The 14,017-nt window shown below is 43.4% G+C and overlaps 1 protein-coding gene across 1 annotated transcript in view; it reads right to left on the bottom strand.

The window, feature by feature from the left end:
- The window catches only part of BAALC (BAALC binder of MAP3K1 and KLF4), a 347,187-nt gene that overhangs the window by 331,877 nt on the left and 1,293 nt on the right, over nucleotides 1–14,017 (bottom strand). The gene's annotated exons all lie outside the window — the stretch shown is intronic.

Raw genomic sequence — 14,017 nt, 5'->3', positions numbered from 1 at the left:
GTGAAGAATCTAAAAAAATGTTTTTAACTCTATCCAGTGGGACATTTGAATAAAGTTTATTAGTGCCTCCTGAGATAGTTTTAGACTTACACATGACAATTTTTCTTTTTCGCACTCTGCCCCTCATTCACACCTTTGAGGTGTAGACACACTCACATGCTTGGTAAGAAGACTCCAGCTCCTTCCCTAAGGGGAAGTTGAAGCCCACACTAGGTACCTTGCAGTCCCAGTGTGTTTGGAGGACCCCAATGATGAAGCATGTCAACCTAGGGTGAGTGAGGGTTTACACACACACCGTCTTCTTTTTGCTCTTTATTTAATTTATAGTAAGTTCATTATCCTATATTTAGTGTGAGTTATATTGATTTGGACGTAACATAGGATAGGTAACACCAGCCCTCTTTTTTTATGTGCTACAAACTTCCATTTGACCCCCTGTGTGAGTAATAGGATTGGTGATTGAAATGTCACATGAGCACAGGGTGAGTAGTGAGCTTGTGTAAGTGCAGGGTGAAAAGCATCAGTGCATGTGAGTGGTGTGATGATTGTAAGTGCAGAGTGAGAGGTGTGCTCATGTGACCGCATGGTAAGTGGGGGGAGAATAAAGGATAAGGATAAAGGATAATTACGCACTTATATAGCGCACGACTACCCGGAGGCATCTCGGCGCTTGTACGAATACCGCAGAGGAACCCTTCCTGGCCTTTCCCTGTGAGGAGCCCACTCCTGGGCACCCCCAAGGTGAAGTCAGGCATCCTCAGCGTTGTTGGGGCCGTTGTAGAGATTAAGCAAGCTATTGCCCAGATGTGCAGAGTGGGGCTCATGATCAGAATAGGCACAGAGGCGAGAATTATCAGGTCCGAGGAAATTGAGCCCGAGACCCGCCGAGGCGGGAATTGAACCCTGGTGCCGGCCAGACTACTGCATCAGGGTCTGCCGCTCTAACCAGTGAGCCACACTAGTCTACAAGTGTAGGGTAACAGAGTGAGTACAGTGTGATCGTCGCTGTGAGAGTAGGGTGAGCAGCAAAAGTGACAAGTGAGTGGAGTGTCATGTGCCTCCAGGGTGAGCAGTGTGCTCGTGTGAGTGCAGGTAAGGAGGAGGGTGAATGGCATGAGTGCATGGCGAGCCGTGCGAGTGTAGTGTGATCGCTGTGAATGCAGGGTGAACATAAAAGTGAAAGGGGTAAAGTCTTGGAGCCTTGAGACCCTCACGGGTGAGTAGCTGCGCTACATAAACTCCTGATCCAATGATTGATTGAAGGGGAATGGTGACAATGAGGAGGGAGTTGTCTGGATGCAGGATTTATTCTCTAGGAAACCTAGAGTCACTCAGCATTGTAATGACGACTGGTGTAGTGTTTTACTTACAAGTTAAACTATTGCTATTATGGCATCAATCATGAATGGAGGATGGAGGAAATAAATAATGTGCTGATCCTACAACAAATTTTCAGTCTCCTGACAAAATATAACACACACAGCAGCACAACAAAATCTCTCACGCACAACATCTCATAATATACTACAAACATACACCCACTCCCACCTTCCAGACTACACACGCTACACATCATGAACAAACTCCAATACCAAGCTTTCTCTCTTCCCCCACACCTAACACATAAACAGCAACACAGCAACTCTCTTTTAACCACCTCTTATCCTTTGGACAATTTAGAACCTTACTACATGACACATATGCTGCACCACCATCACTAACTCATACACCTTCCTCCCTAAACAGACGCAAACAAAATAAGCAACATGCCCTTCCTCATACCTTCACTGCTCCATGTCTACTGCACAATAAGGTTACACTGCAAAAACAACACAGCTCACTAACTCACTCTCAACCACCTTCTCCCCCACCTACACACGCAGACCCATCAAAATGCCTTCTTAGCCTGCTGGATGAGGAGCACGATACAGAACAGCTACACAATTGCTATCCTCATACATCTAATACTGACACTAAGGGCACACCTGCTACAAGCCCACAAAATACTGCTCACTCTTCTACAAAACAAAATCCCTCTATCACCAAAGCACATTCTCTAAACTGTCTACTAATAAATGCTCAATCGCTCTCAAAAAACAAACATCACATCTACGACCTTCTCACTGACACGAAACCTGACATACTCTTCATAACTGAATCATGGTTGGGAGACGATATGGCTCCAGTCTTGCAAGAAGCGATTCCTCTAGGCTATCAAACTATCACGCAGAATCGTATAGGCAAAAGAGGAGGTGGCCTAGCTGTGTGTTCAAGAAAACAGTAAATATCAGTAAAACAGGAGACATCTCCATACAAGGTTGTGAGACCCTCTTCACCAGATGCAACCAATCATCATCTTCCTCCTGTGACGCCCGGCTCCTTTATAGACCCCCACCTAGCAATGCAACATTCCCAGACACACATCTAGACACAGTTTCAACCCTGATAGCACTACACTCCAACCTAGGCATTCTGGGGGACCTCAACATTTGGTTTGGCAAATCCAATATGCCCCATCTAAAAACAATCACTGGCCTGAACGCGCTGGACCTACATCAGATCTGGCAAAAACCCACACACATTGCTGGTTGCATCCTAGATGTCCTTTTTGCAAATACAGAACTAGTTACCTTTCAAATAATAACTCCACTCACATGGTCAGACCACCATTTGCTTGCTTTCCAACACAATACAACACACAGCAAAGCACCTAAAACCACCTTACGTGCACCCACTTACCGACTGTGGAACAAACTCAATTTGTAACACTTAGAAACAAAGCTAACTTCCAGTACAGATCTCAACACAACATGTTCTGTTCACAAACTATATGAGTAGCTACAGGAAGCTTTTGATATCCTAATACCACTAAAAACTACAGAACAAAATAAAAGAAAACAGGCACATTGGAGAAATACAGAGATAAAAGAGATACAACAACAAATTAGAAATCTGATATGTGCCTGGCCCAAAACAAACACCAATCAAGACAAATTTCACCTACAGAAACCTAACAGATTATACAAGTCAGCTACCTAAAAAAAACTAAGAAAAGGTACTATTCAGACAGAATTCCAATTAATAAATGTGCAAATAAAGAATTCTACAAAATTCTCACTAAATGTTATAATCCAAATTGCCTAGAAGGAGCTCATCCCATTACTCAAGATTTCATAGACTAACTGGAAAGTCATTACACAGCCAAAGCAGACACATTGGACTCATATTTAAAACAAAGAATAAACACCAGCACTGACCCTTTTTTTAAAACAACAATCCGAGAATGCTCTAACCTAGACACTCCATTCCTTCCAACAAATTTCACCCATTGAATTTATGGACCTGGTCAAAGCAAGCAGGCCTGCCAGCAGTCCTTCTGACCTGTGTCCACCACAAACCTTCAAGAGAATTCTTTTAACAACCTCTGCTGCCACACCAGTAAGAAGAATCATCAATAATTCCTTAACTACAGAACATTACAGAAGAACTAAAAAAGTTACACATATGCCATTATTAAAGAAAACAAACCTGGAACTGCTTAACCCTGACAACTACAGACGGATTACTAATTCACTTTTCCTGGGCAAACTGATAGAAAGAGCAGCATTCGCACATTTGTCACAATTCATTGAAGATAATGTCATTCTTTCAGACTACCAAATGGGATTCTCTACAGGAAGAGGCACATAATCTGCCCTCTTTGCCATCTGGGATGACCTTAGAACATAGTTGACCTCATCGAGATTGCTGCACTATTTCTCTTGGACCTCTCAGCTGCCTTTGACAAGGTTGACCATGGCACTTTGATACAAAGAATCTATGCAGCCTGCATAGAGGGGACTGCTCTAGACTGGATCACATCCTACCATAACAACATAACTAGAGTCACCCCTACCCCCTGCTTTCTCTTCCAAACCGTACCTCACAAAAGCAGGGGTCCCTCAAGGTTCTATCATCTCACCAATGCTTTTCAATATCTACATGAAGTCATTACTGTCACTGATCAATCCATTTCACATAAAGTGCTATATACTCCTTCAACTGGAATGCCCCAAAGACATTGGAAACTCACCAATTATCAGTTGTCTTAGAGCCCTGGATCAATGGATGACATGAAGTCATCTCAAATTGAATGCTTCCAAAATGGAAATGCTCACATGTGGCGATTGGAAAACATATGACCCACTCGCCGCATTTCTGATGATCTGGGAACAGCGCCTAAAGTATCAAAGGAAGTAAGAAACCTTGGAATGACCATGGACTCCAAGCTATCAATGAATGCCCAAGAGGATGAACTAGCAAGATCCAGCTTCGTTACTATAAAAACACTGCAACGCATCTTCCCCCACCTTAGATTTCCACACAAGGCCCAGGCGATCATTTCTCTTGTTCCGTCCAAACTCGATTACAATAATAACCTCTACAATGGATCACCTTTAACTACTGGGAAAAGGCTACAACAGATTCAGATTCTGTGCCAAACTACTCTTACAATTTAAAGCTGCTGTTGTTGTTTTGCATATATTGTCATAATTGAAGTCCTTGTAATCCAATAATCTCCTTTTTATCTATTTAGATTATATTTTTAACAAAAAATTGTATTTTGCTGGTATTTCTAGACCTGTGCTTTATGGATATTTTATATCCGATTAAAGATTATTGAATTGAATTGAATTGAAATTAAAGCTGTAAACCCACATCTCCCCTGCCTTGAAAGCCCTAAATTGGTTACCCGTTGCCAGAAGAGCCACATTCAAGCGATACATGGAACAGGACTACTCTTCATCAGGAATAAAATCGCAAAAATACATTCAACAAAGGAACCTCCACTCTAGAGTGGCACCTCGCCTCAAACTCCCACCATACATGAAAAAAAACATGGATGGAACATCTTTCTCTGTTTAAGCAACCAAACTATGGAACTCTTTACCCCCGAACATAAGATCCACGGATAACCACCTTATCTTCAGAAGACTACTCAAGAATTGGCTCTTCCCCCATAACCACCATGTAGCAAACAGAAATATACAGCATATACCTCTGTTTATAAGCATTTATTTGTACTTTTGATGTGTATCGCTTTGTATAAACATGTATATAATTACGCTTTTAAAGATATAGATAATCATTAGTTCTGCTTAACACCTTCAGCGGGGCGTGAATTTTCGCGCTGTGCTGAAGGTTCTAAAAAATAGGCGTGGTCGTGACGGAACGGTTCCATCATAAGCACAGCCCAACCGGCGCTCATGACGGAACCGCTCCGCCATGAGCGTCGAAGGGGTTAAAAAATGTACATATTACTTATAGTTACATTATTATATGTTTAACATGTTTATAAGTGACTGCATAAATAAGTAAATCTTCTTATCATAACTATTTATTCACAATTACTTCACTATTGAATTACTAAAAATAAAAACAAATAAATGAATTTAAAGAACATCAACACTTGAATGTCTGAGTATATTAAATGTAACTTTAATCTACATATATTACTTTCCTTATGCATATATATACCTTCCATGTACTTATGTATCTTTATATTTATTACTTTGCTTCTAATTCCGCATATCCAATGTACAACCCTATATCTCACTCTATATCTCTCACAATGTATTCTCTACATCCACTCTAACTCATCTCAAACCTCATCCTACTACTCGCTCCAATGTACTATGCTATTTCTCACCCTATACCACTCTTAATATATCCCCTTCCTCAACTCTCTGACTCATCTCAAACCTCATTCTACTACTCTTTCCAATGCACTACACAATTTCTCACCCTATACCTCTATCAATATATCATGACCCTCCACTCTCTCATTTATCCCAAACCTCATACCACTACTATGATCCCCAAAATAACCCTTTCTAGACTCTTCTCTCCTCTACACCTCCTTGCATCATCTCATACCTCTTTAACTTTTCATATCTCCCGAACAAGCCTTTCTAAACCCTTCCCCCTGACTCTTCACCCTCCACCTCCCAATTACTCATCGCACACCCCTCCTACAACTATGAACTCCAAAAAAAGAGCACTTTCTAGACCCTTCCCTCTTCTATCACTCCACTATTCCTTTTCAATCCAAATAGACTAACATGTCCATCACTAAAATAAATTTTATATTTCCCATTACTAATTCCCCAATAATCCTGTTTGGGTTCTGGAGTAGCGTGCTACCCACCAAAAAGCACTTAAATACCCAATCAGGGGTAGCAAGCACTATATAAATGCAAACCCTTCCCTCTTCCATCTCTCAACTTTCCTTTTCAATCCAAATAACAGACTAACATGTCCACCACTCAAATTAATTTCATATTTCCCCAGACTATATCACCCCTAGTCCTTTTTTGGTTCTGGAGTAGAATTATACTAGCCTAAAAACGCTTCAACACCTCATCAGGGGTAACAAGCGCAACATAAATGCAAACCTTTTCCCTCTTCTATCCCTCCACTATCTTTCTTAATCCAAATAACAGACTAACATATCCACTGCTCAAATTAATTTCATATTTCACTATACTAATTCACCACTAATCCTTTATGAGCTCAGGAGTGGCATGCTACTCACCAAAAAAGTGTTTCAATGCCTGGTCAGGGGTAGTAAGTGATATATAAATGCAATTACAATACAATACAATACGGCTACGTTTACTTCACCCTCTTCTGGGCTGTGGACACTACGCATTCTTCTGGATGTTAGGTGAGTTAATTGGGTCTGGCTTTACACCTAAGTTGTCTAACATGTATTGCTACTAATTCTCTAAACTTTGCAATGTTGCATAGAGTGGGTTTGACTCCACCCATAAGAGAATTCTCTCACTTCTTTCCTATTTGGTGCAGTGCTGAATCTCAACTTTTTGAAACGGTGCAGCACTGAGGCTGGCATTGCACCGCTTCTGGTGTGTGTGCATCCAAACCACTTTCAGAGTTGGCACCTGTGTGCTTGTCTAAAGCATAGTTTTTTTAGGGTGTGGTTGGACTGCTCCAAATAACGATGATCCACTCGGCAATGTCTACTTCTCAATATGTGGAAATCCAAAGAATCAGCACAAACTGCAGGCTTCCAAGTAACAGCATCAGGGCCATCAAGATGCTCACGTGGAATGCCATTTAAATGAATAGTGTCAGTTCTTGCATCTTCACGCACTCATCCACCTATACATGTGAGTTGAGCACCTGCAGAGGTCTGTCTGTAACCTACATGACATTCATGCTGTAATTTACATGTTCTCTGAGCAAAGAAAACGTGTACTAGTCTGCTCTGTTGGATCTGTTCTCCGGGGAAGGAGAGTTTGCACTTGCTGTGATCTACGAGAGAGAAAAGCCTGCTTTGCTACTGCCTTGGTGCACCTTTTCTGCGCGGAAGGAGAGCTATCAATGCTACTGCCTCATTTTTAATTGTCCTGTGATGGAGAAAGCTTGCACCACTTCCACCATAGCTGTACCTGTTGCTTCTGAAAGAGGGAAACTTGCAGTGTGTTGGCCATGGTGTACCTGTTCTAAGACAAAAGGGTGTTTGTACTGCTGTTGCCCCATCTTATAAAAAAAACAAAAGATATATTGAATGAACTTACAAAACCTGCCCTGTGAACCGGGGAATGTTTTTTAAAATCTAATTTGAGATATCTATAGTCCCGAGGAAGGTGCTTGACCCATACGGGCAATATGCAAGTACTAAAACTTGTCAATGGAAAAGAGAGGTAGGGTCGGTTACTCAACCTCCTATTTTTAACCTTGTGGTAGGTTGTGTTATGTTACACAGATTCCTAGCGTGCACTATCACCCAGGAACGATTTCTAGAGCTGAGCAGGTGTGAGTCTAGCCAAATCTAGGGCCTAGTGGGACTAGTGGAAAAGCCAGGTCTTCAGATCCATGCGGAATTCAAGAAGTTAGGAGGAGGCTCTTATGTGTAGTGGCAGGTCGTGCTACACTTTAGGAGCAATGTAGGAGAAGGCTCGACCACCAGATCTGGTCTCCCGTATGCGCAGGATGTGTGCAAGTAAGAGTCCGGGCGAGATGATGTGTCTGGAAAGTTTCTTATAGGATATGTGATTATTGAGGTATGCTGGGTCAGTTTTATGTAGTGCTTTAATAGTGTGAGAGAGGAGCCAGTAGAGCTTCTTCAGGGAGACACCAATAAAAAAAAGTATCCCACCCACACACAATCTTAATATTGTCTAACATTTTAACAAAAGTAGAATAAAAATGCCGTTATAAGAGATATAACTCACCCAAACTCAGGAATACATTACTAGGAGACTGGACAACTAGTATCCCTGTTTTTTTACAACAAAGACTGACAATTGCTATTCAGTAAGTTAATATCCGCTATATTATTCCTTGTCTGGCGTTTCTCACAGGTCCCTTAATAACAGAATTGTCGCTTGATCCAGCTCCTGAGATAAATTTCCATAAGGGTTGGAAATTCAATATGAAAAATTAAGGTATCCACTGTTTGCCTCTAGTGTCTGTACATTCAGACTTTAAAATCATTAGTGACAAGATACCCAAACAGGGATGCCACTATATGTTCATTTTTACTTATTTTTACAGGACCAATAAAATACCTCTATGTATCGCTTCGGCTATTGAATTCATTTTCTTCACTGTGATAGACTATCAGCACAAGAAATAAGGTACTCGCTACTTACACTAGCTATTCATAATCTTCAGGCCTATAATTCTTGGGCCTCTATATTCTTGGAGAATGGCTCTTCCTTATTGTATATTCAGACACACTTCTCTTCCTCTCAGTCACATTTGGGCTCTCTTTTCCTTTCAGTCACTCTTTGGACCAACACAGTTTCACAAGCCTTCCGTGTGTTCACTGCCATTGACAGGAATGACTGGATAATCACTTTTCTGTATATATCACCATAAGAGAACATCACTGCACTGAGTTTCCCTTAAACACTAATCAGCTACATATGAATTGTAGAATGTTTCTATTTTGACATGCACACCAAACAAAGTATTTAATGAGCGCTATTTCTTTGCCAACCTCTGTTCACAGCCTTGAGAAAGTTACGCATAGTAACGAAACACGTGTCGGCTGTCTCTGGCTGCTTCCCAACTACCATCACTTGGAAGGCTCTAGGATTAGGACCTTCATTCTGGCTTACATATTTGCTCACAGTGCTCAAAGCGAAGAACATTCCAATGTAACATCAAATTTTCAAACTATGCATTGAATTTGAAACTATATGTACTGTGCTTTGAATTTGAAACTATATGTACTGTGCTTTGAATTTGAAACTATATGTACTGTGCTTTGAACTGTATATAGTATTTGAAAAAAGAAAGAATTTTGGGTCGAATAACATTATACCATACAGAAAATATATTCGCTGATGTTTTCTTCTCTCTAAATGATGTATGCTTGTTTCATGCTCTCCTACCTGTGAGATAACTCATTAAAAAAGTAATCTTTGATGTAGGATCTTTCAAACAGGCCATTTGATTAAATTCAATTACTATACAAAAAAACTGCTCTTGTTAAATGTTAAAGTGCTGAGGTACAATTTTTTTAACATTTGTAACAACAGGTTTTCTAGAAACACCTGTTGACTCAACATCCTTGGTAGTGGGATGTTCCTGTTACCTTGAATGGCACCGTAATTTCAAAAAATGAGATACTAGAAGCAACAAAAAGACAAAATAAACTATAGAATTTGATGTGCGACTGTCGAAACCACCACTACCGCTGTGTGATATTGTAAAGTCCCTTTTATTGTTGTAGGTGCCTGTGTTGCATATGTGATATACCTGCATGATGTTACTTCAGCTTCTGCCGCTTGTGTTAGGGAAGGTTGCACTGCTACTGTCTATATTGTACCTTTTCGTACTGTGAAACCTGGAATAACATTTTCCACTACACAAAAGGCAAGCAATTTGAATTGCCCATGTTTATTTAATACAGTATGTGAAAGAAAGAGTGAGCCCTCGCAAAATAAATGTGCAAAGTTTACCTTGGGTTTTATGTGTGAACAAGCAGTTTTTAAAATGGAATATGTGACTTTATAAAATCTTAAAATGTAGCATGAAAGTGGCTTCATTGCATGTATATCACATTTGACTAGTCCTGGCACTTAAGACAACAGCACTTTGCATGCTGGTGTTTTGAGTTCATAAAGCAAATGTTAAAATCAAAACTACAAGCTTCACAGGGCAACATACTGTTGCTTGAAAAGCCAGAAAAGGCCGATGGTATCATATTCCTTAGTGCCACTGGGCAGATTTGTGAAATGTAAAATAAAATGCAGTTTCTAACTTTCTAACTATACCAATTTTAGGGATTAAGGCAAGGCATGCACCACTAATAGAATACCATTCCTCAGTCCAGATAGAAGGTGCTAGAACCAGGGACGTAATCCCTATACGTCCCTAACAAAGAAAGTAGAAAGACTCTACTTCCTCGACAAAACTGCACTGGGGATTCGGACTGCACCCTTCAAAATAAAGTTTCAAGTTTCAATCAAAGAACAAGTATTTCATATTAGCATCCTTAAATACATGTCGAGGTTGTTTTCCCAAAGAGACAACAATAAAGTCTTTTCTTCAATTTTCAGTCTTTTATTCAGTTTTCTTTAGTTAAAATTGCCGAAAGCCAAATAGCCAACGCGCTTCGTCCGTTACCGGACTTCTTCAGGGTTAAAAGTATATATTTTGTCGTATGTTAACTTTTAATTGAGAATTCCCAATGACGTGTAGATCACTGAGACATGGATCTTAGTCAGGCAAACAGTAAGCCTGAAGCGCCGCGAGGTCCCAAATAGCAATGTGCAAGGTATTACTGCATCACTCTATAAGGTATTTTCAAAATACAATGGTCGTCTGTTTTCTTTGTCATTTTTACTTTAATTGCATGGTCTAATTACGTATGCGCTCTGATTTTGCACTTACACGGGTGCCTAGAAGCCTCAGAAACATTCGGAGTGGTACAGATGATTTTTCCGCAGAGGGTGGCGGGCGGTCTTCTTTCATTTGTGGAGGCTCCCCCTAACCCCCCCCCCCCCCCACACACACACCTCTTGCACTCTCATGCCATGGAGAGGACGATACCCCCGGTCAGAGCGGGCCCCAGAGGCCGCAGCTGCCCGCGCTACGCCGCATAAGTGGGGTCGGTCGGGTGGGCGCTGTTGAGATTCTATCCCGTGGTACCCTGCCCACAGGCTGACCTCTCGCGAGGGGTGTGCGTCACGTGCAGAGGGCAGCGCTGACACTCACCAGCCTGCTTCACACAACCCCGGGTCTCTGCGTGCACTGTGGCTCGTCGCACCCTCTCTGTTTCCCACAGAATGAGTTCCAGCAGCGTGCGCAGAATATTTGTAATTTAGATGGCGACAACGGAGCGCAGCTTCTCTGTGAGGGGCGCCCGCGGGATTCCCACAGAAGCACCCAGGGTTACTAGCAGTGGGCAGGGTGCCATGGGTCCGGGACGGTGGTAAAATACAGACAATATCATACTTCAATAGGCCCCTAAGGGCTCTCGGTCCTGGCGCCACTGCACCTGCTGCACCAATAGTAGCCACACTCCTGGGGTTGAAATCGCCAAGATGGGGTGACAGTGGCGGTTGTGGCGGGAGGGTAGTGCTCGCTTCTCGGCCCATTTGGCTCCGAGGAGTAGGGCAGGAACCCACATTCAGTGGGCATGAGTGAGGCGCGGGCGCAGGCCAAGGGCGGATTCACACCAAGTCCAAAAAGTCAGCAAAGCAGGCCTCTGTCTGACGCCAACGTGCTGGCAGCCACATTTAATAACAGTAGCAGCAGGAAGGGGGGGCTGTGGTCCACCCTCAAACACCCAAAGCAACAATTCGATATCAGCTTCTACTTTTACCTAAACAGTGTGATTCTAGACAAGTAGTTTATAGCACCCCTGCGACACCTTCTCCACCAAAATAGGAGCGCTAAGAGGGTCCTATTTAAATAAAAGCCTACGAAAAGAGAGGTAAGTAAATAGGGTATGCAATGTGATGAGTGCTGTGCCTGAGCGGCGGCGGCAACCACTGGGAGGCTCCCCTTACTCCGAGGTGGTCCTGATGCTGCTGCGGTCCTCGCGGCCTGGTCGGCTGAGAGCCGCCGCTCTGCCCTCAGTGCAGAGGCTGAGTGTGGACCCCGAGCCGCCGGTCACTGCCCGGCAGCCGCACTTCCGGCTTCTGGCAGGGGGAGTCGAAGAGCGGAGTGCGGGCGTGTGTGAGGAAGTTTCTCGGCCTCGCTAACCTGCACACAAGCAACAGGTGCATGCACCGGCCGAGACACGAGGCACTTTATGTTTTAGAGAACTGTCTTTGGCATCAAGTGAGTTGCTGTCTGAAGGTGTGCGTATGTGTGTGTGTGCTATAGTGTGAATTATAGTACGGGGTAGGGTGTGTGTTAGTCTGTGTGGCAGGGTTTGCATGTGGGGTGGTGTATGTAAGGGTTTCTTACAGTATTCGCTGCATTTGATGTTTAGTATATGATATGTTGTCTAACATATGTTCTGTCTGATGTGTGAAACTTAAAGTGATGTGTAATGTATAAAGGAGGGTCGTAGCCCCTGTCCCTACAGCTCCTGTGGCGAAGTGGGGCTCCTCACCCTCCAGGGGCCCCATCCCAGCCAGGTGGTCTCCGTTCAGCCCAAGACCAATGAATCTCCACGAGTTCGTGGATACTCCGGGGGCCCCTCTGCACATTCTGCAGGGGCCCCTAATCATTTTGCGTTACACCGCTGGAGTAAAGTATGGTCTGGTGTATGACATGTGAGATATATGGTAGCTGGTGTGCTCTGTATCGCCCTATATGTAATGTGTAGCACTTGATGTGGGCTGTAGTGTGGTATATGCGTGGAATATAACCTGGGCCACTGGAACTATGCAATTATCCGGCCGCTACTATTTTAGTATAATTATGGAGCTGCCGCATTTGCTACGTAGTCCATTATCTGCTGCATAATCTGCAGATTTTAACCCCCCAAAATGTTCTAGGTCCAATGGATCAAAAGTTACTAAAAGCGTGGAGCAGTGGAAGGCCTTTCGCATAGCTTAACTGTCATCTTTTAGGCGATCGTTGCTGTATTTAGTAGTTACAACAGCAATATTAACGTGAAATATTTGCCCAGACAGTATTATCATGTGAAAAATTATTTCTTGCTGCATAATTTAGTAAACCCTGCCACATAATATGATGCTCCCCTGCCCCATAATTCCAGGACCCTGAATATAATATGCATCCTGGTGGTTGGCATGTGGTGTGGAGTATAATGAGTGATAAATATGTGGTATGGTGTGTCATGTATACATGATGGTGTTTTATAGGGCACCTAACACCAGAGCTTATCCAGCGGTACTTGCAGACGGCCAACGCGGCTTGATCCATGTTTGGGGAACAGGGAGCACACGTTCTAAACATGTCCTGGACGTGTCCCATTCTTGGCGTCTTTTGGGGGAGGTCACGACTGCAGTAGCAACATCTGTAGGCAGAGAGGTCCCTGCCTCGCCAGCCACTGTCTCCTGGGATGGTTCCCGCGCACTGCTAGAAAGAAGATCACACATTTCAAGACCAGGCCTTCACCCTGGCCAAAGGGAAACTGCGAGGCACTGGAAGGCGCCGAGGGGACCGCACATAGCTGCACAGAGGAGGCGGATGGAGAAGTGGGAGGGATGCGAGGGAAGACTACTCTTTAGGGAAGCCAGACGAGGGGTGGCACTGCTGACCCGCCGAGCCTGGGACACACTAGTGGATAGCTTTACCAGTCCTGACTCTGACACTCTCACCACATCACCAGCGGGGTCAGTAACAACAACCCCTCAGAGAGACCCTCGGATAACTGAGGCTGCTCCAAGACGCTACCGTAACCTAGAGGGACTCAGTCACTGTAGGGGAATCACACGACCCCCGCCTCGTCTCAGCCGACAGTTAGCACACGCAAACAGTGCGATAGGCTTCACACACAAGGCAAAGAAGGGGCTCAGGGAGGGGGGGCTGGGGTTGTTTTATTATCAGGGGTGACTGCAAATGACCGTGACTAAATGTT

Source organism: Lissotriton vulgaris, chromosome 4_1, assembly GCF_964263255.1.
Source record: "Lissotriton vulgaris chromosome 4_1, aLisVul1.2, whole genome shotgun sequence".
Classification (NCBI taxonomy): Eukaryota; Metazoa; Chordata; class Amphibia; order Caudata; family Salamandridae; genus Lissotriton; species Lissotriton vulgaris.
Note: the sequence above shows the minus strand (reverse complement) of the source record. Positions and strands in the feature narration are given on the sequence as shown.